Source organism: Heterocephalus glaber, unplaced genomic scaffold (assembly GCF_053883595.1).
Source record: "Heterocephalus glaber isolate CG9 unplaced genomic scaffold, H.glaber_assembly_v1.0 deba00000809, whole genome shotgun sequence".
In the NCBI taxonomy this organism is placed as follows: Eukaryota; Metazoa; Chordata; class Mammalia; order Rodentia; family Bathyergidae; genus Heterocephalus; species Heterocephalus glaber.
In genome coordinates, this window is record NW_028258163.1 from 10,963,998 (window position 1) to 10,990,985 (window position 26,988).

The following is a 26,988-nucleotide window of genomic DNA, read 5'->3' on the forward strand; positions in this document are numbered from 1 at the left end:
GGGCTCTTTTGTCTTATTTATCTTAACTCTCATATTTGTATGATGCATATTATGAGACCCCAATGAAAATATAATTGTAGGAATTACTTTGTCTCTACAAGTCAATTCTAGAAACCAGTCCAAACTCTTGCTCTCTAGCTTGACATGGTTAGTTAGCATCGTGGATAGACTTTCCACATTTTAAAATATAAGTCATCAGAATAGACTCCTTAAAAGTGAAATGTGGGTGAAGCCTATTTGGTAGTATTGGTCTCGACAGTATTTTATTTGTCAGCACTCGATTGAATATCCAATTTGTGCAAGTCCCCTAAGGGAAATAGAGAATTGTGTAAGATGTTTCTATTACTGAGGCTTCTCTAGATAAATGTTCTTGTGCATCCTGTGGCTTTGGAGAACGTAAAATCTAGTGGGAGAAATTGTAGTCTTTCTACATTTTCTAGTCAGGTCTTGAGAAATTCTCATTCCTCCTGTCATTGTATTTCCAAAATAGTTCAGCCTTCTTACTTGGCATGTGGAGCCACTTGTAGTCCTGAGTCAGCTCCTGAAATCCTAGTGAAATCTGAAGCTAGAGACAGAAGAGAAATCATACTGTTTACAAGGAAGTTGGGTGGCAAATTACATTAGGTAGCAATTCAGAAATGAAAACTTGACAAAACAAACCCATGTCATCTATTATAATCTAGTGTATTTTCTGACACCACTTTTTGAGTCTAGATTGAAATTCAGAATTTTGTCTTTTTCATTTATAATTAAATGGATGCACATTGAGGCCATACTCTTAAGTGAAATAAATAGAACATACATGTGTAAATACAGAATAGTTTCTGTGGTGTGAGAAACTGAAAGGGTAAATGAGGACCAAAATGTGTCATAGATAATGTGAAATAGGAAGAAAAGGGGCAAAGGGGAAGAGGAAGGGAGAGAGGGAGGGGGAGGGGAAAGGAAAGAAGAGAATGGAATTAATATGAGAAAAGGAAAAAATAGAAACAAAATCTTTGTAAATAGGGAGGGGTGGAGGGGTTGAAGGGAAGGTGGGGAATGGGGGAAAAATAACAGCCAAGATATATCATGTAACGGTACAAATTCCCAATAATGAATGTCATCATATTGTATACCTAAAGTGTACCAATAAATTTAATGAATAAAAAAAGAATTTTGTCTTTTTATCTTCCAAGAAAATATTCATTCATTGTTTGTAACCATCTCCCTGACTCTGATCTTATTTAAAGATCAAAAATCTTAATTAAAGCTACAAATTTAGTGGCATTATTTTGAAAAGATAATCATGAAAACCGGAGGTACAAGGAGAAAAATTATAGGAAAAAGCGTATGCTAAGCTTTCTTTTAAAAATAGAACTAAAACTTAGTTCTGAGCTTCTCAGCAGTTAAAGCAAAATGGAAAAATAACAGGAATTGAACTAATACTTTGAAATACCTTAATTTCAATATTTTGAAATTACTTAACTAAAATTTTTGTTTTAAAAGAAAATGTGGCAAACATGGGGCTCCATGGTGAGCTTTTGCCCAGATTCCAGATTTGAAACGAGGTTAGATGCACCATTGGAGCTGAGAATAGGCCTTTTTTCCTGACTTTGAAAGATGCAGGCTACAGGCATTGTTCCATGTTTTTAAGCTAGTTGTTTAAAAAAAACTTCTCCTTGAAGTAATGCCTTGCCGTTCTTTCTGTGCTAAGATCATTTCTTTTATACTAAAGGCAACGTAATAAGTATGAAAACTCCATAAGAGGCACATGGCTTATTAAATGCTATTATATACACATAACCTTCAAAGATATTATTGTCATCTATATTTTAAAGGGGTGTAAACCGAAACTCATAGAATTAAGAGCATTACCACCTAGTTAAGGGCAGCACTGGAATAGGTCCTGGGACTTCATTGGTGGCTTCATTTCTTCCCCTGCACCATGTTCCAGCAATTATTTTCTTATGTCTTAGTTGAAGCCGCTATAACAAAAATACTGTGATGCTTTAGGAGCAGCAGAAGTTTATTTCTCACCGTTCCACCAGCTGGAAGTCTGAGATCAGTGTTTAACCCTAGCCAAGTTCTAGTCTTCTCCTAGGCTGCAGATGGCTGACTTCTGATCATATCCGCACAGGTGGAAAGAGAGCTATCTTCTCTTCAAACTCTTCTAAGGACATTTACACCATTTATGAGGGATCTTCCTTCATGGCTTAGTTACCTAGGCTTCAGCATGTGAATTCAGGGTGAGGAGCTGCAAACATTTAGTTACCAGCTACATTTGCTGCAAATGGATGGAAAGATTCAGAATAATAATCAGCAGGTCACTAAACTGGGATATAACTGTGTTGGTATGGAAGTCCGTGCATGCATGTCATAAAAATATAGTAGCATTAAAATTTAATGTTCTGTTTTTCCTTGGATTTGGTCCTGATCTCATTTTACAGAGTGAATGTCATGAAGATGTTTGTGATCGGGGCCGGGGATTTAGCTCAGTGGTTCCGGTGCCTGCCTTGCAAGCACAAGGTCCGGAGTTCGATCCCTGGTACCAAAAAAAAAAAAAAAGATGTTTGTGATAAAGGGTCAGAGAAGATTCAAACTGTGATGATTGGGAGCTAGTGATGGAGAGCTCTTCTCCCAGCTATGATATTTTTGTGTAGTGAGTGTTCTCTTCGGTGCAGATTTATGACTAGCATTCTCCCTTGAAAAAAATACTTTTCAAATGACAACATTTTAAAAACCCTTGATTTTATTTACTGGAACTGGATGCTGCATTGTATTGCATCACTGAAAGTTTATTTGGGGCTCCTTCCAAAAATGAATAATTAAAGACCTGTGCAAAGCTCCCCACACATCTCCAGGCAGGACCAATCAATCACTCATCAGTGGCATCATGGTGAAAGCCAGAGACAGAAAAGGAGCAGGTCCAGACTGACTCCTCAGAACATGCCCTTGGAGCTGGACATTAAAGGAATGTCATGTCTGCACACTTTTCTTCCGTTCCCACTGGACATTCAGGGAAGGAGGGTCTGAGCCAAAAGGATGGGCAGAGGGTAGGTATCGAGTAGACTAAGAATTCTCACGTAGGAAGGCCTGTCTCAGTGAAGCATTTCTGATATCATGTCTTCTCCTAGCCACAGAGATCTCTGGGTGGCCTTACCGGTCCCTCCTTGTCTGTCCTAGTCATCAGGTACAGTGTGTTGCCGTGTGTTTTGGATTATCTCTGTACAGTCAGCTCCTTTAGAGAAAGGTTTGTGTCTCTGTCTTGAAGACTGCTCTGATAGTCTTGAATAATGTGAAATTACTCATGATATAGTTAGTACCTTGATCATGTCTATGTCTCTGTGTCTGTCTGTCTGTCTGTCTCTCTCTCTCTCTCTCTCTGATGAGTTAATGAGCTGATTGCATATCCAGTGACATGATACTTAACGTGTGAACGCTTGGTTATTAGTAATAATAATAGATGCTGCTTCAAGTTTCACAAGCTGTACCAACAAGGCTTTATTTTTCTCTCAATTTTCTTTTATGAGAATTGTTTTTGTGTGAGATATTAAGATTTACATTTTGAAAATTTTAATAATCCTCACCCAAATATCATGTAAAAACAAAACTCTCTTGTTTTGTTTTTGTTTTTTGAGTGAAAAAGCAAAAAAATGACTCAAATACATGTTTCTGGATCATCTGTATCCATTTCAGGCAAATTAAATGCCTGTGTGAGAGCAAAAACTTGACCTAAATTTATTCAGTTTTTTCCCCTTCCCTTCTTTGAAGAGGAAGATAAACAAGAAAACTTCTCAAGTGTCTTCCAATTCTGTGATTACTTCATTGCCTATTATTTTCTATTATTCACATTGTCAGACCCAGGTAGATCAGAGAAGTTTTTCTGTGACTTCATTTTTAAAAAATCATAATCAGTGACTAATCTATCGTATTCAGTTGTAGTTTAGAAGAAACATTCTAATGAAAAAGTCATAGTTAGTACTACAATTTTATAGGATATGCTACATTAAGTTTTGTCATAAAATTTTTCAAATACTGTACCTGAGATGATACCACCTACCTACCAAGTACCCGAGTATGGTTTGAATATCCTGTGACTTCTGTTTGCTTTAACTGCTGAGATTCTTTACTGCTAATCCTTTACTGCTCATCCCACACAGTCCCAAGAGCAGCGTCCCCACAAGAACTGATCCTCCAGGGTCAAACTGGTCAGGGGCATGGACTTGATGGTGAGGGGTTATGGGAGCTTTTCCTTTGCTCCTCCTCTGGGCTTTCTTTTCTCCAGCACTTTTATAGAGTGATCACTGAAACATGCTGCAAGAGGCCCAGAGGCTGATCTCTGAATGTCTTGAGCTTCTTCAAAAGTTATGTCACCAGGTCCTCAGGGGACCAATCATTTTACTTCTACTCAGTTATTATGAGCAGCATGGAAATTTAGGAGGAAGGGAGGAAATATCTCTTCAGCCTAATGAGTATCCTGCATTAGAGAAGTATGGAAGTCTCTAAGGATTGCCATGCCACTCTAACACATATTTTTCCTTTAAACTACCTTCCTTGTAACTACAAAGCCAGCCTCTTCCGAGAAAGGTTTAAAATTTTGAGATAATAAGATACAGGTGCACAGTGTTGCAGAATTCCTCTTTCTTCTTCTGGGTATCAGAAAGACAGACACTAATGATCAGATTTGTGCCTTTAATGATGCTCTAATTTACCGATTAAAACATTGCATTGATGCCCTGATGTCTTCATTATGCTTTAATGAAGCCCTTTCAAGAGGGAAAGCATTCCTCAGAACTCTACTTCTAAACCACCACTGCTCCGTCTCCCTCCACCTCAAAACACTATTTTAAAGAGACTTCTTCCATTGCATATTTTGCTTAGATTTATTGAGAACGTCTTGAACATGTAAAAGAAAATCACAAAAATCCAATGAATAATTTAGGAAGCCACTCAGAGTGACTGGGTAGCTCTTACAATTGGCTTTTGGAAAGGAAGAGGTCTGTTAAATATTGTATGACATAAAACAAGATTTCCTTTCAGAAGATAGTTCTTTATTAGGGAGTCTTGGGCACTAGGAATAGCAGCAATGAGGAAAAGATACTGCTTCAGTTTTCTAGTTTGTCTTCAGCCAGAGCATCTGCAGGACAGCAGGGGCAGCATCTGGCATGCTAGTGGTTGGTCTAAGATGAGAAGGGAATGTGGCAACTGAAAGAGTGAGATTTCCAGCCAATATCATCAAAAGCTGGGGAGGAAGAAGTGCATACTATGTATTTTGAAGAATGTGACTGACAACCTCAGAAGACAGTCTGAATTGCATTCTTAACTATGTTTTTAGGCCCCTACTCCCTAGTCCTACTCTAGGGAAGATAAGCTTAAAGGATTGCCTGGACTAGAGGTCCAAAAAAGAGTGGGTCATGGTGAACTGCCCTAAGTAACTATGTTGGCAACATCAAGAGGGGGTGAAAGTGGAGGTCACTGGGACTCTCAGACCCTGCTGGTGGGATTATAAATTGGTGCCACCATTTGAAGAGACAATGGAAGTTTCCTTCCAACCCAGCATTTCTACCTCACTATAGTTAACAGGAAGTAAGCACAAGAGTATCCACTGGTAAACAGCACAGGTATTGCCACAGTTATGGCAAACTGATAGGACACGATTACAGAAATGAGCTAAAATCTACACTCAGCTCAGCACAGAGGGACCTCAAGCACACATTGAGTGCAAAACAAGGTGAAATACGTATATTTTTTTCTTTATCTTTTATGAGAGGATTTTGTGTTGTATGAAATGTCCCCTCAAATTGAATTATGTGCTCATGTACCACTGACCTAGCTTTATGCTTATGATAAAAGGAAGAGCACTCTCCCATTTTCTGCAGTGGGACTGGGTAGTTTGAGAGCCCATAGGAGGTTTTGTATCAAGTAATTTATTGGCATATTTTAGATAACAGACAGCTAGATGTATAGGAGATAGAAATTACTTCCATGCCTCCAACACTGAGTTATGCTCTCTCACATTACTTGCCCTAGTCTTCCTTCAGATTTGGCTACTTATAAAATGCTGGCTGTTGTTTAATTCACAGATGTTTCCCATATATTAATTATGCATCTTCCAGTGAGAATAAGTTCATCTTCCCTTCATGGTTGAAGAACTTTTTAGAAAAAGCCGAGATGAGTGTCAAGCAGGAGATTGTGAGGATCATAGGAGCTGCTGTGAAAAGATAACTTGTGCAGAATGAAAAAAGTCAAATGTTTGCATCTAGTTAAAAAGAGGAACAGCTTGGTATCTTGGGAGCTGAAAGATATTGCTGAACTATATAAATGTATTTTCCAAAACAGCACACCTATGTTTAAACTGCCAGCCTTCATCCTGTGGCTGTGTCATCCGTTGGAGGAAAATTGCTGTTCCAAGACTTTGTTCCCTTCACTTTGAAGCATGCTGCACTTAAATCATATTTCCAGGTGACAATAGAGCCAGTCTTGAGATAGGCATTTTTTTCCAGCAAATTTTGACAACAGTAGACCACTTGTATCCCATTAGATCTGAAGTTCTTTCTAGTCCCAGTAACTCCGCATTGAATTAATTAATTAGTTTTGCAATGTCTGGCTTAGGTGAAGTGAGGATACAAAAAAAAAATCAATAGAATTCAACTCTTTGACCTAAATTAATCTAGTCTTACAATGCTAGAAATAATGCCCATTGTGTTGGCTGCTTCAAATTAGTTTATTGATCAATGGGTGTGTCCATCGCCTGAAATCTATATTGACTTTTTTTCCCATTGTTCTTTGATTCATGCAAACACTGTAGGAAGATAAAATGAGACTCTGCAAATCATTGATAGCTGCTGTAGAGAGATGTATTTTATGTTCTATAACTCAGTGTGTATTTTTTGTTAATGCTTACTGAACATAAAATTGCCACCTGGTGTTTTACCTGGGAATTCCATCCTGCTTCTCTTGCTATCTCCCATAGGAAATTTATTGTGTTTGGTTACACAAAGAATCCTTGTATATTTTTAAGATGTTTATAGCAAATATTAGCCATGTCTCCTAAAACACCTTGTTCCATTAATAGAATAATGCATCTTTGGATTTGCATCTAAAGCTATTTTGGTTCTTCATCATTTTATTTCATAAAAATTATTAAATGCCTCAAACTGGATAGATAGGATGAAAAAGAAGTGGTGATACTCTCAAAGAGGTTAAAAGGCACTAGAGAAGATACATACATAAGTAAAGAAAGGCAGTATCCCAAGTATGAATGAGGGTATGAAATTATAAAATGGGAAATAACCTTTTTACACAGTGATTATTGCAGCATCTTTTGGAATAACAAGTGTCACATGATGTGCTCTGTAAGAATGACTTCTAGTATTTTAAAACTATGATGGGGGTGAAAAAGCACTTTGGTAGTTAGTGGATTTCATGTTTTCATTGTTAGTTTCCCCTGTTTTCTCAACTTTTAAGATCCTCCTTCAGAGAGTAGGTGGTTACCTTGTTTATACCTTTGGATGACTTGCTACATTTCAATTACATTTCCTGTCCAATTGATCTTCCTTATAGGCAAATCCTCATACTTAGGAATGACCTCTTTAGTTACAACCTCAGACGCTTAATCATTTTTTTTAAACTGTGTGCTGTTTTTTTTTATTAGCACATATTTACAGGACATAATGTTTGCATTCCTTGCATGAAGTTAGTACATGTACAGAAAGCATCTTGTCCTTTTTTATCCTTTTTTCCTCCTCTCCCTCTCTCCTCCCTCCATTTCTTGATCCCCTTCCCATTTGACAAAGATACATTTCCCTATTTTCTGTTATCTTTTATTTTGCTCTTTATTTATATTTTGGGTTTCTCATATAAGAGAGACCATGTGATAGTGTGAGTCTGATTTACTTTCACTTAACATTACAGTTTCATGGTGCATCCATTTTCCTAAAAATGACCCTAGTTTATCTTTCTTTGTACCAGAGTAGTTCTCCATTGTGTATAAATACCACATTTTCTTTGTCCATTCATCTATTGATGGAAATACAGGCTGCTCCCAAGATTTAGATATTATAAATTGTGCTGCTATAAATATGGGCATGAATATCACTGTCTTTAACTCTTTCAGGAAGATACCTAAAAGGAGAATAGCTGAGTCAAATGGAGTTTCCATTTTTAATTTTTTGAGGAATCTCCACACTGATTTCCGTAGTGGTTGTACTACCTTACAATCCTATCAACAATGTAGAAGGGTTCCTTTTCACCTAAAGACTCACCAGTATTTGTTGTTTGATTCTTGATGGTGGCCATCTTTTGTCAGTTAAGATAGAATCTCAGTATTGTTTTCATTTGCATTTCTCAAAAGACCAGCAATGTTGAGCATTTCTTTATATATTTATTGGCCATTTGTACTTCTTCTGTTAAGTATCTATTCATTTCACTTGCCCGTTTTTTGATTGGGTCTTTTATTTTGGGGGTGTCTCATTCTTTGAATTCTTTATGTATTCTAGGTATTAGTCTTGTGTCTGAGGAATAGCTGGCACCCCCCCCCCATTCTGTAGGTTTTCTTTTCACTCCATTGTTGTTCTTTCTGTGCAGAATCCTTTTAATTTGATGTGATCCATTTTATTGATTCTTGGTACCATTTCCTGTGCAGCTGGGGTTCTGTTCAGAAAGTTCTTCCCTCTGATTGTGTCTTCAAGAGTTTTACCTATTTTATCTTCCAGCAGGTTGTTTCTGTTCTAACATTTAGTTCTTTGATCCATTTTGATTTAGTTGAGTGCATGGGGAGAGACATGGATCTAGATTCATCCTTCTGCATACGGATGGGCAGTTTTCCCAACACTTAGACTTTTTGTGCTCTTGTCAGCTTATTATTTTTTTCTGAAGTGCAGCAATTTTAACTGCATGCTCTCATTCTCCAGAGTCCTGGGATAATATTTTGTACCTTTCTGATGGTATGACATTTTGTTGGCCATTTTTCGAAATAATCGCACGCTGGGTTAGTATCTTCACATATACTTCGTGATGTCATCCAGTCTTCTTTCCTAAGCTGTGTCTGGGAGAAAGCCCATCAAGCCGCCAGTAGAATGTGAATTATTTCTTCAGTAAAAATAAATGTCTTGTATGTGCTCACAGTGAAATTTACTGATTTGCTGACTGTTTGCCTGTCACAGCTTCAGAAATTTGCTCTGCATTTCTCCTACCATGTTGTGATGCTTCTGCTGCTCATCGTTCATATCAAGTGCAAGTGCTCTAGTCATTTGCACAATTAAAGATATCAAACTGCTTGTTCCAGAAGTATTAGAACTCAGCTGAATCCATGTATTCCTCCCCATATTTCCCTACCTCTAAAACTATCTCCTTAAAATACAGAACATTGGCCAATGTTATGGCAACTTTTTGGAAAATAGTTTGAAGTATAATCTTGGAAATTTTATGAAGTAAAAAAATTTGACACATGTAAAATATCTAATACTTATATGTAAGGTACAAAACATAAAGACTAAATGAATATGTATGTACTTAATATTCAGCTGAAGCAAAGGGGCCTTGCCGGTAACCGCCTGTCTTTCCTGGATTGTATCTCTCCCTCCCCCGCAACTGTAAGCAAGATTTATCATTGTCTTGCTTTTCTCTAGGCTTTGTTATATAGATATTTCTCTGAACAGTCATAAACAATATTGTGTGGCTTTTTCTTTTTAAAATTTTTACACAAACATATACTCTAGAATTTGTTTTACCAGTCAACATTATGCTTCATTTATATTAATGTATATAGCAATCATTAATTATTTTCAGCTTTATGTTGAATTCTTTATGTTCCATGGTATTCTAGTGTTTACCTTTGTCACGATGTATTTGTTCTATCAGTGAACAGTTTAAAGTTTTATGTGTATATGTATTTGTGTGTTATTTCATATTGTCATAAACATTCTTGTAAGAATTTCTGTGGGGTTTATACTTAGAAGTGAAATGAGCTACATGTGTCTTTATCAATAGCATATATTGGCAAGTTGCATTCCAAAGTGGTATTTCTGAGTTCATATTCTCACCATCAATGTTTGAGCAAATAGTGTTACAGCAAATAGTATTCAATATCCTTGCTTCTCTGGCAATACTAGACTTTTGAAAAACTTTTTGCAAATCTGATAGAGTAAAACAGTGTCATAGTATGTCTTTTTTATTACTATTGAGGTTGGGTATTTTTTTATACATTTTCTCACGTGGCTGCTTTTTTCTTTGAAATACCTCCTTTTTTTCTCCTATTTTTATATTGACTCACTTTCTTTTCTAAATAATTTACAGAGTTCTTTGGGTACTACAATTGTTAACCTATTGATTAGATGTTGCAGAAAAAGCCCAATTTGTGTTTTTTTATATTATCTGTTTTAATGAAATTGTAATGTAAATGTAGCCAGAGGTATTAGCCTTTCTGTTAAAATACATGACAGTTTTAAATTTAAGTGATTTTTATCCACAGAAATGTCAAAAATTATTTTGGTTTTCTTCTAAATTTTGAGTTTTTGTACATTTAAATATTTAATTCACCAGAATTGACTGTGAAGTTTAGGATCCAGTTTTATTGTTTATCCTTTTGCTAACCAGTAGTCTCAGTAATCATTTATTATTTATGATTTCATATCCATCAGTACCAAGGTGTGTGTGTGTGTGTGTGTGTGTGTGTGTGTGTGAGAGAGAGAGAGATAGAGAGAGAGAGACAGAGACAGAGACAGAGACAGACAGAGAGACCATGCATGTTAAAATTCAATTTGATCACAAGGGATATTACTAGAGTGGCCTATTAAACAAATATGGAGTTCGTCTCATGTAACGAGTAATCTGTAAGTAGTCTGTAGTCTGGGGAAGGGTAATTTAGGCTGCCACAGCAGTTCAGCATCAAGCTCCTAGGCTCATTTTACATTGCATCTTTATCATCCTTAACATTTTCCTAATGGTTACAAAATAGCTGTTGTATCACCAGGCCTTGCATCTTTGTTCAAGTCAGGGAGAAAGGGCAAAGTATTAAGGGAAAAGATCTGATCTTTGTCAAACTTTGGCTTTTAATTTTTCAGAAAGGAGAGTTTTTACATTGGACTTGTGTGTAACCCTTACTGTATAGAATTGTAATATATGTCACCTTGGATAAAAAGAGACTGGAAATTAGACTAGGGCAGTGGTGGCAAACCTTTGGCATACATGAGCTGTTTCTATCATTGAAAGCTCTAAAAGGATCCCAATCACCGGACAAAGGTATGTAACTGTGTAGCCTCCTTTCTATTGCAGAGGAAAAGAAGTAGTAGGAAAATGAAGTTGAGATACATACATCCTCACCCACGCATCCTTCTTAAAATTATAAAACAAGGTCTCATTGAGTCACTAAGTTGCCCAGCTGGGCTCAAGCTTGCAATCCTCCTGGCTCAGTCTCCCAGAGTGCTGGGATTACAGGTGTGCACCACCACACCTGGCTTATTTTGATTTTTACAGTGATTGTTTCCAATGTTTTATGATTAACTATGACTCAAGTAAATTCCCTTAAAATCTGGATTCACTAAAACTTTTATTACTATTTTTATTTATATGAGTATTCAGATGGTTTTGTGCATCTGTTAATATCATTTCTACTTTGCTTCATTTATATAAGTACATGAATATGTTATCTGATGTTTCAGCAGTCTTAAAATTCTTGGACTGTGCTCAATTACATTATGATACAATATTGTCTTCACACTCTATAGGATTGTTTGCCCTTTTTGAAAATTTATGCTTATGAATAAAAGTAGTCTTTGTATTTTCTCACATTTTCTTAGGCGATTTTAATTTTACAAGAGAAGTTACTAAATAGTCCCTATTTCTAATTTTTATTCAAAATTTTTAAAGACTTTCTTAACTCCATCATAAAATAGTTGGGCAAACGAAGACAAGCTATTCAATTTCATTGAAACTCCAGTTTCTTTATAAAATATGAATAACAATCGTATTAATTCCATGAGACTACTAAGAGAACTAATTAAAAGTATCCATTTGAAAGACATAGCTCATTGGCTGACATACAGTCAACACAGAAAAAAATGACAGCTTTAGTAATATTATAATTAGTCCCTTTACATCCATAAGCATATGAACTTTTTCCTTTATGAAAAACAAGTTGATTTTGTTGTGTTATAGTTTTATAAGACTAGATTTTTAAAACCACTTATTACAATAAGTTCTCCTAGAGCACAGTTTGAATCACCAACCGTCAGAGATCAGGGTCTACATCCTTGACTTAAAATTCATTTCTAGTGGTTAATGTTAGAGCATCTCGCAATAAGTAGATCCAAACATATTCTCCTTAAATTCTCAAATTATAATTCTTCATCGAACAAATTGAACTTGTCCTCATGCAGAGTGTTACAAGGTAATGACAAGTATGAGACTTGGTGTATGGACTGCGAATGGAAGCCATTTGGACAAAGCAGCACATAGGGAAGCGCTAGAGCCTCGCACTTGCCTGAGGTATCATCATTGACCCAGTCTTAGGTGTGATTGTGTTCCAAGGAACATCAGCCAATGGCTAGAGATATTTTTGGTTGCTACAGCTGGAGTGTTGTGGTGCTGTTGTGGTCAGTGATGCTCCTGAACATCAAGCCTTGCCCAAAGCAGCCCTGGTAACAAAAGATTATCCAGTCTAAAATGTCAGCAGTGGTAGTTAAAAGTTGCACTGGGCAAGATGATTCTCTTAACACAGCATTTCTGTGTATGGTTTGGGTTTCTTCAAAATTCCATAATTGCAGACTCCCATCACTAGATGTTCTATTTCAAATCAGTAGAGCCCCCAAACCTGAGTCTTTAAATATCTAGATAAACCCGATGTAGGTGGTCCAGGGAGTTAGCTATAAGAAATACTGAAATAGAGAACAGTGAGAACATATCAATAATTTACCAAATAATAGACTACAATAAAAAAGAATGGTGGGAAGCAGAAGAATACTGGTTCTTAGAGCTCTGGATTCAGGGGCAACTGGACCCTCACAGGCTTGTTCTTGTTTTGGTGACAATGATTTTTTAAGTCATGCCTTAGTGTGGCACTGGTTTCTTACCCTGGTTACACACACAGCACAGCGGTACTGTTTCTGTCATTATCAAGCGTTAATGATCAGCCAACCATATCTTCAGGGTCATATTCAGTGGTGAGAATCCGCCATCATTCTAGGCAGGCTGCAAACAAGAGTGAGTGCTGAAGATTAAAGTTATAGTGCTGTTCAGGGAAATTTACCTGTTGCAATCCTGGTTATAGGTAGGGTTAAGGATACCGGAGGAAATTGCAAACTCAGTGGAGTTTTATCCTCTGTTGCCAAATTGTTCAGTCTGATTTTCTGACCATCAATTTTAGCTGAAACATTAATTAATCAAAAATTCATTTTAGGCTCTTCTTTCTTTCTTTAGTGTGTTTTAGCTAATGCTGCATAGCACTAACAATTTTCCAAGAATTGTTTTAAGTACTTTCTCATTTTTTACAACAACCAGATGAAGAAGGTGCTATTGCTATTTCTACATTTTAGATAAGGAAAATGAGGCAGAGGAAGGGGTTAGGAATAGATAACTTTTCCATGGCCACACAGCTAGCACAAGTGGGTACATGAACCCAGACCTGCTGGTTCTGGAGACCCAGTTCTCAGCCACTACTTCCCTCTGATATTTGCTAACCATTCTGTGATGATTAAATTGAATGTATAAAATGTTCATGTCCTAGATGTCCACTGCTTTAAGACCTGCACTTTTAAGTAAATGCTTTGCTTTACACATTTGGATTTTTCTTCTACTCTATTTCTTTCTTTTTTTTTTTTTTTTAAGCTGGGTTAGAGTTCTTTTTTTTGTATTAAATTCTTTTATTGGTACATTGTAGGTATACAACACAATTACATTTCTCATTGGGAATTGTACCTTTACATAATGCATCTTGGTTCTTATTTTTTTCCCCATTCCTGGCCCTCTCTTCACCCCCTCCACCCTTCCCTATTTACAGAGACTTTATTTCCATTTTTTCCATTTCTCATCATTTTTCCTTTCCCTTCTTTCCTTTCCCCTGCCCCTCCCACTACCCCTACCCCTTTGGACCTTTTCTTCCTATTTTACATTATCGATTATTCATTCTAATCATTGGTACATTTTAGGTATTCAATATAATGACATTCATCATTGGAAATTTGCACCTTTACATAGTCTCTCTTGGTTCTTATTTTTCACCCTTGCCCAACCCTCCCTTCAACCCCTCCATTCCTCCCTATTTACAAAGATTTTGTTCCTATTTTTTCCATTTTCCCATATTAATCCCATTCCCTTCTATCCTTTCCCCTAGCCCTCCCACTTCCTTCCCCTTTGTCCTTTTTCTTCCTATTTCACATGACCTATTATACATTTTAGTCCTTATTTACACTTTCAGTTTCTCACACCAGAGAAACTATTCGGTATTTACACATGTGTGTCCTATTTATTTCACTTAAGAGTATTGCCTCAATGTGCATCCACTTAGCTATAAATGTCTCTAATTTCTCATTTTTTATGGCTGAGTAGTACTCCATTTTATAAAAAAAACCCCACATTTTCTTTATCCAGTCTCCAGTTGATGGGCACTTGGGCTGTTTCCAAGTTTTAGCTATCACAAACTGTGCTGCTATGAACATGGGTGCACATATATCACTGTGGTATGATTCTTTTAATTCTTTGGGGAAGATCCCCAGCAGTGGAATAGCGGGATCAAATGGGACTTCCAGTACTAGTTCTTTGAGGTATCTCCACACTGATTTCCACAGTGCTTGCACCAGTCTACACTCCCACCAGCAGTGGAGCAGGGTTCCTCTTTCCCCACAGCCCCGCCAGCATTTATTGTTGGTTGATTTCATGATAGCAGCCATTCTTTCTGGGGTGAGGTGGAATCTCAGCGTTGTTTTCATTTGCATCTCTCAAATGACCAGTGATGTTGAACATTTTTTCATGTATTTATTTGCTATTTCTACTTCTTTATCTGAGAAATGTCTGTTCATTTCAGATGCCCATTTTTGGATTGGGTCTTTAAATTTGGGAGGTCTGATCTTTTTAAGTTCTTTATAGATTCGAGATAGTAGACCTTTGTCTGAGGAAGAGCAGGTGAAGATTTATTCCCACATTGTGGATTGTCTCTTCACACTGCTGGTGGTTTCTCTTGCTGTGCAGAAGCCTTTTAATAAGAAGAGATCCCACTTGTTGATTGTGCTAGTTCACGGGCAACTGAGGTTTTGTTCATAAAATCTTTTCCTACACCGATGTCTTCAAGGGTTCTACCTAACCTCTGTTCCAACTGGTTCAGAGTTTCTATTTTAATATTTAGATCTTTAATTCACTTTGATTTTAGTTTAGTGCATGGTGAGAGATATAGGTCTAGTTTTAATCTTTGGCAAGTTGAAGCCCAATTTTTCCAGCACCATTTATTAAAGAGGCTATCTTTCCTCCAGTGAGGGTGTTTGGCTCCTTTTTCAAAGATGAGGTGGCTGAGTGTGTTTGGCGTTGTTTCAGCATCTTCTAATCTGTCCCACTAGTCCTCAGATCTGTTTCTTTGCCAGTACCATGCTGTTTTTATCATGGTAGCTTTGTAGTATAGTTTCAAGTTGGGAGTTGTGATACCCTCTCCCATATCTCTGTTGCCTAGAATTGCTTTTGCTATTCTAGGTCTCTTCTTGTTCCAAATGAATTTTTGGATTGTTTTCTCGAGGTCCATGAAGTATGCTGCTGGGATCTCAATTGGAATTGCATTAAATCTATATAGCAGTTTTGGAAGTAGGGCCATTTTCAGTATATTAATCCTTCCTATCCAGGAGCAGGGGATGTCTGTCCATTTTCTGATATCATCTTCAATCTCTCTTTTCAGAGTGCCATAGTTTTCAGAGAAAAGGTCTTGATTTCTTTTGTTAGGTTGCTTCCTAGGTATTTCAGGTTTTTGGATGCTATGTGAAAGGAATTATTTGTCCTATTTTTCTATCAGCGAGTCTGTCATTAGTGTAGAGGAAAGCTATTGATTTTTGTGTGTTGACCTAGTAACCAGCTACTTGACTGAATGTGGTTATTAAGTCTAGAAGACTTTTGGTGGAGTTCTTGGGGTCTTCTAGACATATCATCTGCAAATAATGACAATTTGACTTCTTCATTTCCTATCTTTCATTCCTTTTATTTCTTTCTCTTGTCTAATTGGCATGGCTAACGTTTCCAGAACTATATTGAACAGGAGCAGTGATAGTGGACATCCTTGTCTTGTTCCTGATTTTGGTGTGAGGGATTTCAGTTTTTGACCATTTAGTATGATATTGGCTGTTGGTTTTTCATAGATGGCTTTTATCAGTTTGAGGTAGAGACCATCTATTCCAATTTTTTGTAGGGTTTTTATCATAAATGCATGTTGGATTTTGTCAGATGCTTTTTCTGCATCTATGGAGATAATCATATGGTTTTTGTCCTTGGCTCTATTGATATAGTGTATTACATTGATGGATTTTCGTATATTGAACCATCCCTGCATCCCTGGGATGAATCCCACTTGATCAGGGTGTATGATCTTCTTGATGATCTTCTGCATTCTGTTTGCCAGTATCTTATTGAGGACTTTTGCATCTATGTTCATTAGTGAGATTGGCCTATAGTTCTCCTTTTTGGTTGGGTCTTTCTCTGCTTTGGGGATCAAGGTGATGCTTGCTTCCAGGAATGAGTTTGGGAGTATTGCTTCCCTTTCAATTTCATTGAATAGTTTAAAGAGTAGTGGCAGCAGTTCCTCTCTAAATGTCTTTTAGAATTCAGCAGTGAAGCCATCAGGGCCTGGGCTTTTCTTAGTTGATAAGTTTTTAATTACATTTTCAATTTCATTGGTTGATATTGGGTTGTTCAGAATTTTTAGGTCTTCTTCATTCAACTTTGGTAATTCGTATGTATCTAGGAATCTGTCCATTTCTTCTGTGTTGTCCATCTTATTGGCATATAGGTTCTGGAAGTAGGTATTGATGATCCTCTGGATTTCTGCTGGGTCTGTTGTCATTTCACCCTTTTCATTCCTAATTGCATGGATTTGGGCCTTTTCTTTCCTTTTTCTGATAAGGTTGGCTAAGGGTTTGTCAATTTTGTTTATTCTTTCAAAGAACCAACTCTTGGCTTCATTGATTTTTTTGTATCATTCTCTTAGTCTCCATTGCGTTGATTTCTCCTCTGATCTTTATAATTTCCTCCCTTGTATGAGCTCTGGGGTTGTCCTGATCTTTTTCTAGAAGCTTGAGGTGCAGCATCAGGTTTAATTGGGCTCGTTCTGTTTTCCTAATATGCGTATTCACTGCTATGAATTTCCCTCGTAGGACTGCTTTCATTGTGTCCCATAGATTCTGATATGTTGTATTGTCATTGTCATTTAATTGAAGGAACTGTCTGATTTCTTCTTTAATTTCCTCTGTGACCCATTGGTTGTTCAGAAGTGTGTTGTTCAGTTTCCACGTGTTTATGAAATTTTTTGAGTTTCTTTTGCTATGGATCTCCAATTTCATGGCACTATGGTCTGATAATATACAGGGGATAACTTCAGTTCCTTTGCACTTACTTAAACATGTTCTATGTGTGAGTATGTGGTCTGTTTTGGAGAATGACCCATGTGCAGCTGAGAAGAATGTGTATTCTGATTTTGTGGGGTGGAAGACTCTGTAAACATCTGTTAAGTTCATTTGTTCAAGAGTTCGATTGAGTTCTAGTATTTCATTACTTATTTTTTGCCTAGTTGATCTATCTATTTGTGACAGTGGGGTGTTGAGGTCCCCCACTACAATTGTATTAGTGCATATGTGACTTTTCATGTTCATTAATATTTGTTTTATAGTTGGGTGCACTAGTGTTTGGTGCATAGATATTTGATTGTTATCACTTCCTCTTGGATTGTTCCCTTTACAAGGATGTGGTGTCCTTCTTTGTCTCTCTTAATCAGTGTTCGTTTGAAATCCACTTAGTCTGCAAAGAGGATAGCTACTCGTGCTTTTTTCGGGTTCCTGTTGCATGGAGTATTGTTTTCCACCCTTTGACTTTCAGTCTATGAGTTTCCTTTTGAATTAAGTATGTTTCTTGTATGCAGCATATTGTTGGATTTTGCTTCTTGACCCATTCTGCCAGTCTATTTCTTTTGATTGTTGAATTGAGACCATTAACGTTGATGGTTATAACTGAAACATATTGACTTGTCATTGCCATGACTTTTTCTTTTTGTTGGGTTCTCCCCCTTTACATTTAATTTCTTATTGTGCCAGAAGGGTTCATTCTGCTTTACTTCCTGGGGTTGTGATCCTCAATGTCTGTTCCTAGGCTATTGTGTAAAATTCTTTGGAGTGGTGGTTTGGTATTTACAAAGTTCCTAAGGTGCTCTTTGTCATGAAAGTATCTTATTTCTCCATCAATTTTGAAAGATAGTTTTGCAGGGTACATCAATCTGGGTTGGAGGCTGTTTTCTTTTAGGGCTTGGAATATGTCACTCCAAGCTCTTCTTGCCTTGATGGTTTGTGTTGAGAAGTCTGCTGTGATTCTGATGGGCTTTCCTTTGTATGTGATTTGTTTCTTTTCTCTAACTGCTTGTAGCATTTTGTTCTTCTGTTGAGTTTCTGGAATCTTGACAATTATATGCCTGTGTGTAGAATTTTTTTGATCCAGGCTATTTGGAATCCTATATGCCTCACTTCTCTGTATGTCAAGCTCTTTCCCCCTGCTTGGGAAGTTTTCTGCCATTATTTCTGTGAAGAGATTTTTTTTTATGTCATCTGCACTCTCTCCTGTTTCTTCATTGAGCCCAGTCAGTCTTATGTTATTCTTCTTTGCATCATCTAGCAGCTGCTGGATTGATTTTTCATGTTGCCTTATAATTTTGAAGCAATTTTTCTTTTCCTGGTCACTAAGTGCAATCTTATCTTCTATAGCTGAAATTCTGTCCTCACATTGGCTCATTCTGCTGTGTAGACTTTCAGTGGAGTTTTTCTTGTCCTGGAAATCTATTTGCATCTGTTTTACGGATTCCATTTGTTTCTTCTGTTGGGATTCCATCATGTTCCTGAGCTCCTCTCTAGATTTATTAATCATTTCTTGCACTAGGAGCACAATTTCTCCTGTTATCTGAGAAATTATTTCTGATTTCATTTTTTCCAGATCCCCTTTTGTTTCCAGTTCAGTGGGTCCGGGTGGTTGAGTATCAGAGTGTTCCATCTCGTTTCCCTTTGGGGTTGCTGTAGGTGATCTGGAAGTCTGGTTTTGAGACTTATTTACGTGTTTTCTCATTTCGACTCGGAGGGGGCCGTTGGCGCCTGTACAGATTACCTCCTCTGATCTGGGAGAGTTGGGATAGGGGCTGGGCGCAGCAGTAGGGATGGTGGCCCAAAAGCCCTTTCCTGTAGGCTGGGAGCAGCTGGAGGGATGGTGGCCGGGAAGCCCCTTCCTCTGGACCAGGAGCAGTGGGATGGCAGCTCAGAAGCCCCTACCTCTGGGCCGGGAGCAGCGGGACTCAGTACCGTGGTCTGGTGGTCTGGTGTCCTCTGCGTCTTTGTAGTGTGGAACCAGGTGAATGTACAGAGGAGCGGGGGGAGGGTGGTGGTGTCCAGTGGTTTGTTGCCGGGGCACGGGCTGATTCGGCGTGTTCCACGTGACTTGGGACCTCTCTTCTACTCTATTTCTGCAAATGTTCTAAGGGTCTTAATGCCATTAAATCTGAAATATGTGCCCTAGATCCTTTCATGGTCACTACATTGTGTTCCATAGAGAGCCACTTACTGGCAACTGAAGTTAGCATTTCTGAGAGAAGAGACAAATTGAAAAGAGAAAACGAGATAATAGTGCAGAAAGGAAGTAGTTTTGGGACATACCATTGGAATATCAGTCTGCAAATGAATTTTCAATTACTGTTTTTTGGATTACCCATAAGATTTTCAAGATTTTATTTTCTCTACTGCTTAGCTGGTCTTAGCTGTCTTACCTGGGATGACTTCAAAAAGGGGTCCGTGAGTCACTTCAGAGTGTGTTCTCAGCAACTCAAAGCAAATTTTGATTTCTGAACTTTGTCCTTCCATTTGGATTTGAAAGTTGACTATAATGATGAAACTAATCCATTACACTGACAACTTTTTTTGCGGGATGGGCGGGGACTGGGGATCGAACTCAGGTCCTTGTGCTTGCGCAGCAGGCGGCAAAACCACTGAAGTAAATCCCCGGCCCTACACTGACAACTTTTTAGTTTCCTACTCAAGAGAGGAAATATAGATATAGCTAGAAGATGACTGTGAGAGCAGTATCCCGCCAAGCAGTTGGAATTTCTACCTCAAATTAATGACATTGGTTCACACTAGGTCATTTTTATAATCTCTGGGAACAGCATTAGAAATTTTCATGCTATTTACCTTTAAGCAGTTTTTGGGTACATCATTTTGGTTTATTTTGATTAATATTAGTTTAAAATTTTAAAAGTATTTGATGCCTTATTTCTGGGCTTCTAAAATTTAAAAAGTTTCAACAAAGCATTACATTTGAAAGTTTTAGTGTGGTTTTCCCTGATGCTTCTGGCAATACCATGTAGGAAAGTGAGTTTGTACAGTAGTGACATTCAGTAACACTGATGCTAATACAAAGACAGTTAATGCCACAGGTTATGACCCCCTTTCTATCAGCAAATTGCACATGGCCTGGATATGCTATGTTTTGCTTATTTGCATATATCTCTTCCTCAAGCCAAATAGGTTGTAGACAGAAATTCCAATCAGCGGTATTTTCTTTATCTGGAGGTCACTTATCCAGTATCTGTGAACATTTAAAATATGATTGGTTATCAAATAATAAGTAAAGGCCTCCAGTCAAAATAGATGTCAGAAAGCCAAAAACAATAAATTCAAGTTTTCACCAAAAAGGACCATAGTCAAAGAGTGCTCTCATGTTAGAATGCTCTAATTGTCCTGATAATTAGGATTTCCAGACCACAATACAAGAGAAGGAAAGAAGTGAAAGGAGAAAGGAGTGAATTACAAATTGCGTAAACAGAAGCAAAATATTTCTTGTTGACAGCTAAAAAATGAATCAAACTCTTTAAGTCAGAAAAATTAAAAGGGCAGTGTACTCTGGAGCTGTTAAGATAGGCCACCAGCCACATTAAGGGTACAGCATAATTATTTAACTTGATTACAATGAGCCTAAGTTATAGATAATAGCTAAATTATAGTTGACATAGGCCATTTAATAAGGAAAATGTTTATAATCCATTTAAAAAGAGATTAGCCCATTTTCCCTTGAGAAATTAGAAAACAGTACCTAATAATGTAACAACACCATATGAAAGGTATTGTTTACCTAAGATGTTAAAAAAGGTGGCCTTTTGGCATTGTTAGGGGTAGTAATTGTAAGGATATCAAATCCTTTATTGTTTCCAAAGACACGGGACCCCAGGGTCTAGAAGTGTTGGAGTAGATACAAAATGAAGATGCCCCCTTGCTCATTCTTGGGAATTTACCCACTATGCTGTGGGTACGTGCACATAGAAGTAGGATGCTCTATTACTTTTTTCTTATAATTCCTTCTTGTTTTCTGCTGTCGTCCTAGCTCCTGCTATCATGGGAGATTTCAACTTCTGTGTTTGACAGTTCTTCCTGGCTTCTCTGTAAGACTGCTTAAAAATCTGTTCTATTCCAACCTATCACATTTACAGCAGGAGGCAGCCATCGCATGAAATCAAGTTATCTCACACCCTGTAGGGTGTATTGCAGTGATAATTGTAAGGTACCCAGTGTGCCTGAAATGAATTGGAGGGCTTGGAAGTTAGCATCTTTTAGAAATTAAATTTTTATTCGAGAAAAGTAAATTGGGATGCACAGTAATGAAATTTTAGTGGGATTTTGCTTTATTTCATGGGCCATTAATGGGATCCATGCTCAATGGTAGACCAGCAGGCCATCACGGGCTCAGTATAGATCAGTGAGTGACACTAATTATTCTACTCTGGAAGCATGTTGGAACAGAAAGTTTTCTTAGCAGCTCCTCAAGTTGAGTTGATTTGCATTTTGATTTGCTTTCTAAAAAAAAAAAATCAAAGGTTCAGAAATTATTTCTTATTTTGCAAATTTCATTCACCATCTTCAGAGCAATGGGAAAATTGAAGTGTCTCACCATGTGATGTCACCACAATCACTAATTGGTGGTCACAATTTAATAGCCATTTCCTGAGCAAAAACTGTGTACCTAGCATCGTACTAGTGCTGGAGATATGGAGAAGAAGACAGAATCTCCAAATCCTATTCTTGAAGCTTGAAAATTGTATAAATTGCAGTATTTTGAGAGATAGGGAAGATGTGAGAAAAAAATTGCAATATCTATTATTGACATATACATGTTGAAATGCTTATTAGCCGTCCAAATAGAGAAACATGTTTCATTTTTCACTATCTAGGTCCCCTTTAGGAATGTAGCTGAAACATGGTAGGTCTTATGTTTAGTAAACATTAAAATGTGAGGTAGCTCTCCTTAGTTTTTTTTGTTTTGATACAAAAATAAATATATCTCACAAGTAGCTGCACGCATATGCATGTAGACACACACACAAGCAAACACACAAACACTTGAAAGCTCTTTGAGATTCTAAGAGGAAATTCAAGGATAGGATTCAACAAGCAGTGTTCTGATAAAAGCTAAAAGTCAATTTAGTTCATCCTTATTTAGTATTGGTATGTTGAATTTGAACATTTGACAGCCAAAAAGGAAAACATAATTTTTGTGCTGTTATAAATAACAATAAAGCACACTTTAAATTATATTAAAAAAAGATGAACCTTCAGATCCTGAAGGTGCTAGCACCCTGAGATCCCATGATAGGAAATGGTACCATCTTGCTTGCCTTTGCCATTCTGTGACCTCTCAGGAGTAGTTCCAGTGTGACTGTCCAGATTAGACTAGGGCTGTGAGGATAGTGGAAACAATTTTTTGAGTGTATTCCCAACCCTGTGTAGTTTGTTTTCTGCATTGAAAAGTTCTAGAATTGAACAAAGAGTGTGCACAGCCTGGAGAACATTCCTTTAATTACCCTTGGCCTTAGCAACGCTTGGTAGGCTTCCCTTTCTTGCTCAAATTAGTGTTCTTCTCTTAAGGACAAGGCAAGAGATTGGGGTAAAAACATTTGTTTCTAAATTCAAGACAGGATCAATGAGCTTTTCCTTCCCAGATAGACAAGAAAGTTTTAAAATAAAGGTCAGCATCTCTTTAGATGGCTAAAAATTGTTCTGAAAATCAACATAGGATTTGTGTTGATTGCTGTTGTTGTTGTTGTGTGGGCCTACCATAACAAAGTACTGCATCATAGATCAAATAGCTTTAATAGCAGAAATGTGTCTTCTTACAATTCTGGAGGCTGAAGTCCAAAATCAAGGTGTCAGCAGCATTAATTGCTTCTAACACCTCTCACCTAGCTAGCAGTTGGCTGTCTCCTCACTGTGTCTACACCTGTTTTTCCCTCTGTATGTTTGTGTCCCAATCCCTTCTTTTACAAGGACACTAGTCATATTGAATCATATGATCTAATTTACCTTAATTACTTCTTAAAAAGCCAAATACAGTTAATTCTGAGGCAGTGGGTGTCAGAATTTCAACATAAGGAATTTGCAGTTGAGAATTCAACCCATAACAATCTAACTTATTTAGCCCTTCCCCCCACCCCACCCCCAAAACCTCACTGTGGTTTAGAAACTTAAAACTAAGTCTTCCTTTCAGTAAAGGAAGTTTAGCAAAGTTTCAGTACTGTTAACAATCATTCCTTTTCCTTCTCTTACATACTTTGTAAAAGACAAGTTCGACACAAGCCCTTACAACTTTACTTAGTTGCCTCCTGCTCCGTGAAATCTTTTTGCTCACAATCTAAAAGCTGCAGTTGATTACAGATGCTTATGTTGTTGTAGACCCTGCACCACAATTGTTTACTTGCATCTCTAACCCTGATTAGAATGAAGAATAAGGTCAAAGGCTGTGTTTAACTTTGCATTCTAGTATTTAGCTTGCCATATAATAAGTGTCTAGGAGCCGGGGATTTAGCTCAGTGGCACCATGCCTGCCTAGAAAATGCAAGGTCCTGAGTTTGATCCCTGGTTCCAAAAAAAAAAAAAAAAAGTGCCTAGGAAATGAGAAGGTGAACTATAAACAGGTAAGAGACAGCTTATGTTTCATACAATGTCAATACAGGTAACCTCTTGTTCAATACTTAGAATTTGGTAATAATTTAATTCTTATACTCTTATTACCTTCACAGGTTATTAACCATTCCCATTGTCACAGAAATTTTTATTGTTATGCATCATTCAAAAGATTAGATCCCAACTGTAGTTAATCATTTACTTTCGATAGATGATGATCATAATCAGTGCCATCTAATGGTACCTAGTATGTGTTAGCCTCTATAAAATCTAATTTTGGGGATGTGGAAATGAAGACTCAGTGAATTAACTAATCTACTCAAGGTCACCAAATTTATATAAAAATAGAGCCAGGATATTAATAAAAGTGTATTTTTAAATCACTAATTTATAAAAGATCTTGCACTATGCTTTCAACTCACATGTCTTTTACAGTGAAAGAAATGAGCAAAGCTAATTCTTTGGGGAGGCTTTGTCTCACACTAACCCAGCTTTAAGAAGTTCCTGTCCTGCTTTGTCCTGCTTGCCAATGCCTGGAGGTAACCGAGTCTTCCCTTGAGGAGTCCCTGAAGTGGACAGCCACTCTCAGGGAGGCACCAGTCTGCCTGGCTGCTGAGCTCAAGAGGATGTGGAGGCAGTTTCCTAGCCTAACGCCTTGTCTAGATGTGAGATTTGGCTTCCATGATTGATTTTGCTCTTCTTCCTTTCCTCGATCAGAATTAGGTCCACTTTGAGTAAGAGCAGAATAATATAGGTTGACTAAAATTCTCAAGACCAGTATTTCAGATTTCAAGTTTTTCAGATTTTTGAATACTTTTATATAATGAGGTATCTTAGGGATGAGGTCCAAGCCTAAAGAAAGTTCATTCCATATACTTTATACAAATATCCTAAAGGTAATTTTGTACAATATTTTAATAATTTTGTCCATGAAACAAACTGTGCGCATCGAATCATAAAAAAGCAAAGATCTCACTAGCTCTGTTACTCATATGGACAACCTGTGGTTGTTGACGGAAAGGTATCATCACAGCCAAAGAGGGCCGGGAGGGTTTTCCCTGCACATGCTATTCAGTTGTGTTTTGTGTGCCTGTGCTTTGGCTGTGACCCATCATATGAAGTCAGGTGTGGAATTTTCTGCCTGTGGTGTTATGTTTATGTTCAGAAAATTTTGAATTTTGAGCCACTTCTCGTTTTGGGGCAACCCAACCTCCCAGTGAAAATATACACTTGTTAAACAAAAATAGAATGCTGGAAGAATTAAGGAAGCCAGTCTTTTATTGCTCTCTCCCTGTCAGTTAAAAAAACATCCTGATAGGAGGAAACTATTGTAGACTTCCTAGAGAAACAGTTAAGTATTTCTGAAGGGAGCACAGATAAAATCCTGAAAGTAAGATGTGATGGAAGCTGAGTACAAATGAAATAAAAGAATATGCATAAAATAAGAAGCACAGACAGGAGTTTCACAGACAGTGAAATGAGAAATATTTTGCTGCTAGGGTTTTATTCAAAAGCCAATTCCTTTTGTATTTTTCCTATTGCAGTGTCATTGGGCCCCAGAGGAAAACCTGAAAATATGGGGGATGGAGGCTGCAGGAAGCAGATTCTGGGCCTCATTGGGTGAGGAGGGTGCAGGTGGTTGCTCCCTTCACACAGTCAGCTCCTAGGACAGATAGATTTGCCTTGGCTGTCTGGAGAGTGGAGAAGGGATGTGGTGACCGATTATCTTCGCCTTCCCCTGACTCAAAGAGAAGTGGCGTGACAGAGGTCAAGCGTCTGTGGTGCACAGGTCTCGAGAGAGTCTCAGAAATTGTGATGGAGAGGGTCAGCAGTGATCCATTGCTGTATGCACATTACCTGAAGTTTAGTGACTTCTAACACCAGACTTTGATTATGCCATGGCTTCTGTGGGTCAGGAATCTGGGTGTGGTTCAGCTGGGTCATCAGATCAAGTCTTCTTCCAGGTCTGTCACGGTGTTAGCACAGGCTGTGGTCCTCTCAGTGGTCAACTATGGGAGGTTCACCTCCAAGCTCACTCACCTGGCTATTGGCGAGCCTCTAGTCCTCACTGGCTGTTACCCAGAGAGCTCCTTTCCTGACTCCATGGGCCCCCTCATTAGGGAAGCTGGCCAGATGGACAAGGGAGACAGCCAGAGGGACATACTGCATGAAACCTACAGTCTCTTGGTGACCTAATCTTGGAAGTGGCATCACATCATTGCTGCATTCTTATCAGAAGCAAGCCACGAGATCCAGCCACACTTGGGAGCAGGAATTGCCCAGGGTGTGAAGCCCCAAAAGCAGGAGTCACTGAGCCCTTCTGAGGGGCTCCTCTCTCTTGAACAACATGGTGGGAGTTGGGGCAGAAAACTGAATATGTTACAGAAATACATTTGTTTTCTCAGTGATACATTTTAAAATGTAGCAGTGCCATGTGTAGTCCCATACTGCATATAAAAATAACACGAATGCCATACTGGGAGAGTTCTGACAGTTCCTTAAAGTTTCATCAGCTTGCTTTCTATGATAACATTAAGAGAATGGAATTTTTGACAAGGTGCGTAGGAGGAGGTCAGTTATTTTGGAGCACGGGCCTCTTTGTTTCAAAGATAGGGTGTTCGTGCTGGCATGAAAGGCAGGTATGCAGCCAGAGGGAAACTTGAAGAGCTGAAATCCTGGGGAGTTGAGGAGGAGAGGAACAAGAGGCAATTGAGAGTGTGGGATTAGGTCCAGATGAAGCAGGAGAATACCCAGAAGAAAAACTAACTTCGAATTTTCTCGTTCCTGCTAGAGAGAAAAGTGTCCATGTGTTATCAGTCTCTTCTCAACCCCAGTATCCTTTGCCCCT

At 37.9% G+C, this 26,988-nt stretch overlaps 1 protein-coding gene across 4 annotated transcripts in view; it reads left to right on the plus strand.

Moving 5' to 3' along the window:
• The window catches only part of Ryr3 (ryanodine receptor 3), a 565,647-nt gene that overhangs the window by 110,905 nt on the left and 427,754 nt on the right, over window positions 1–26,988 (plus strand). The window lies entirely within an intron of this gene.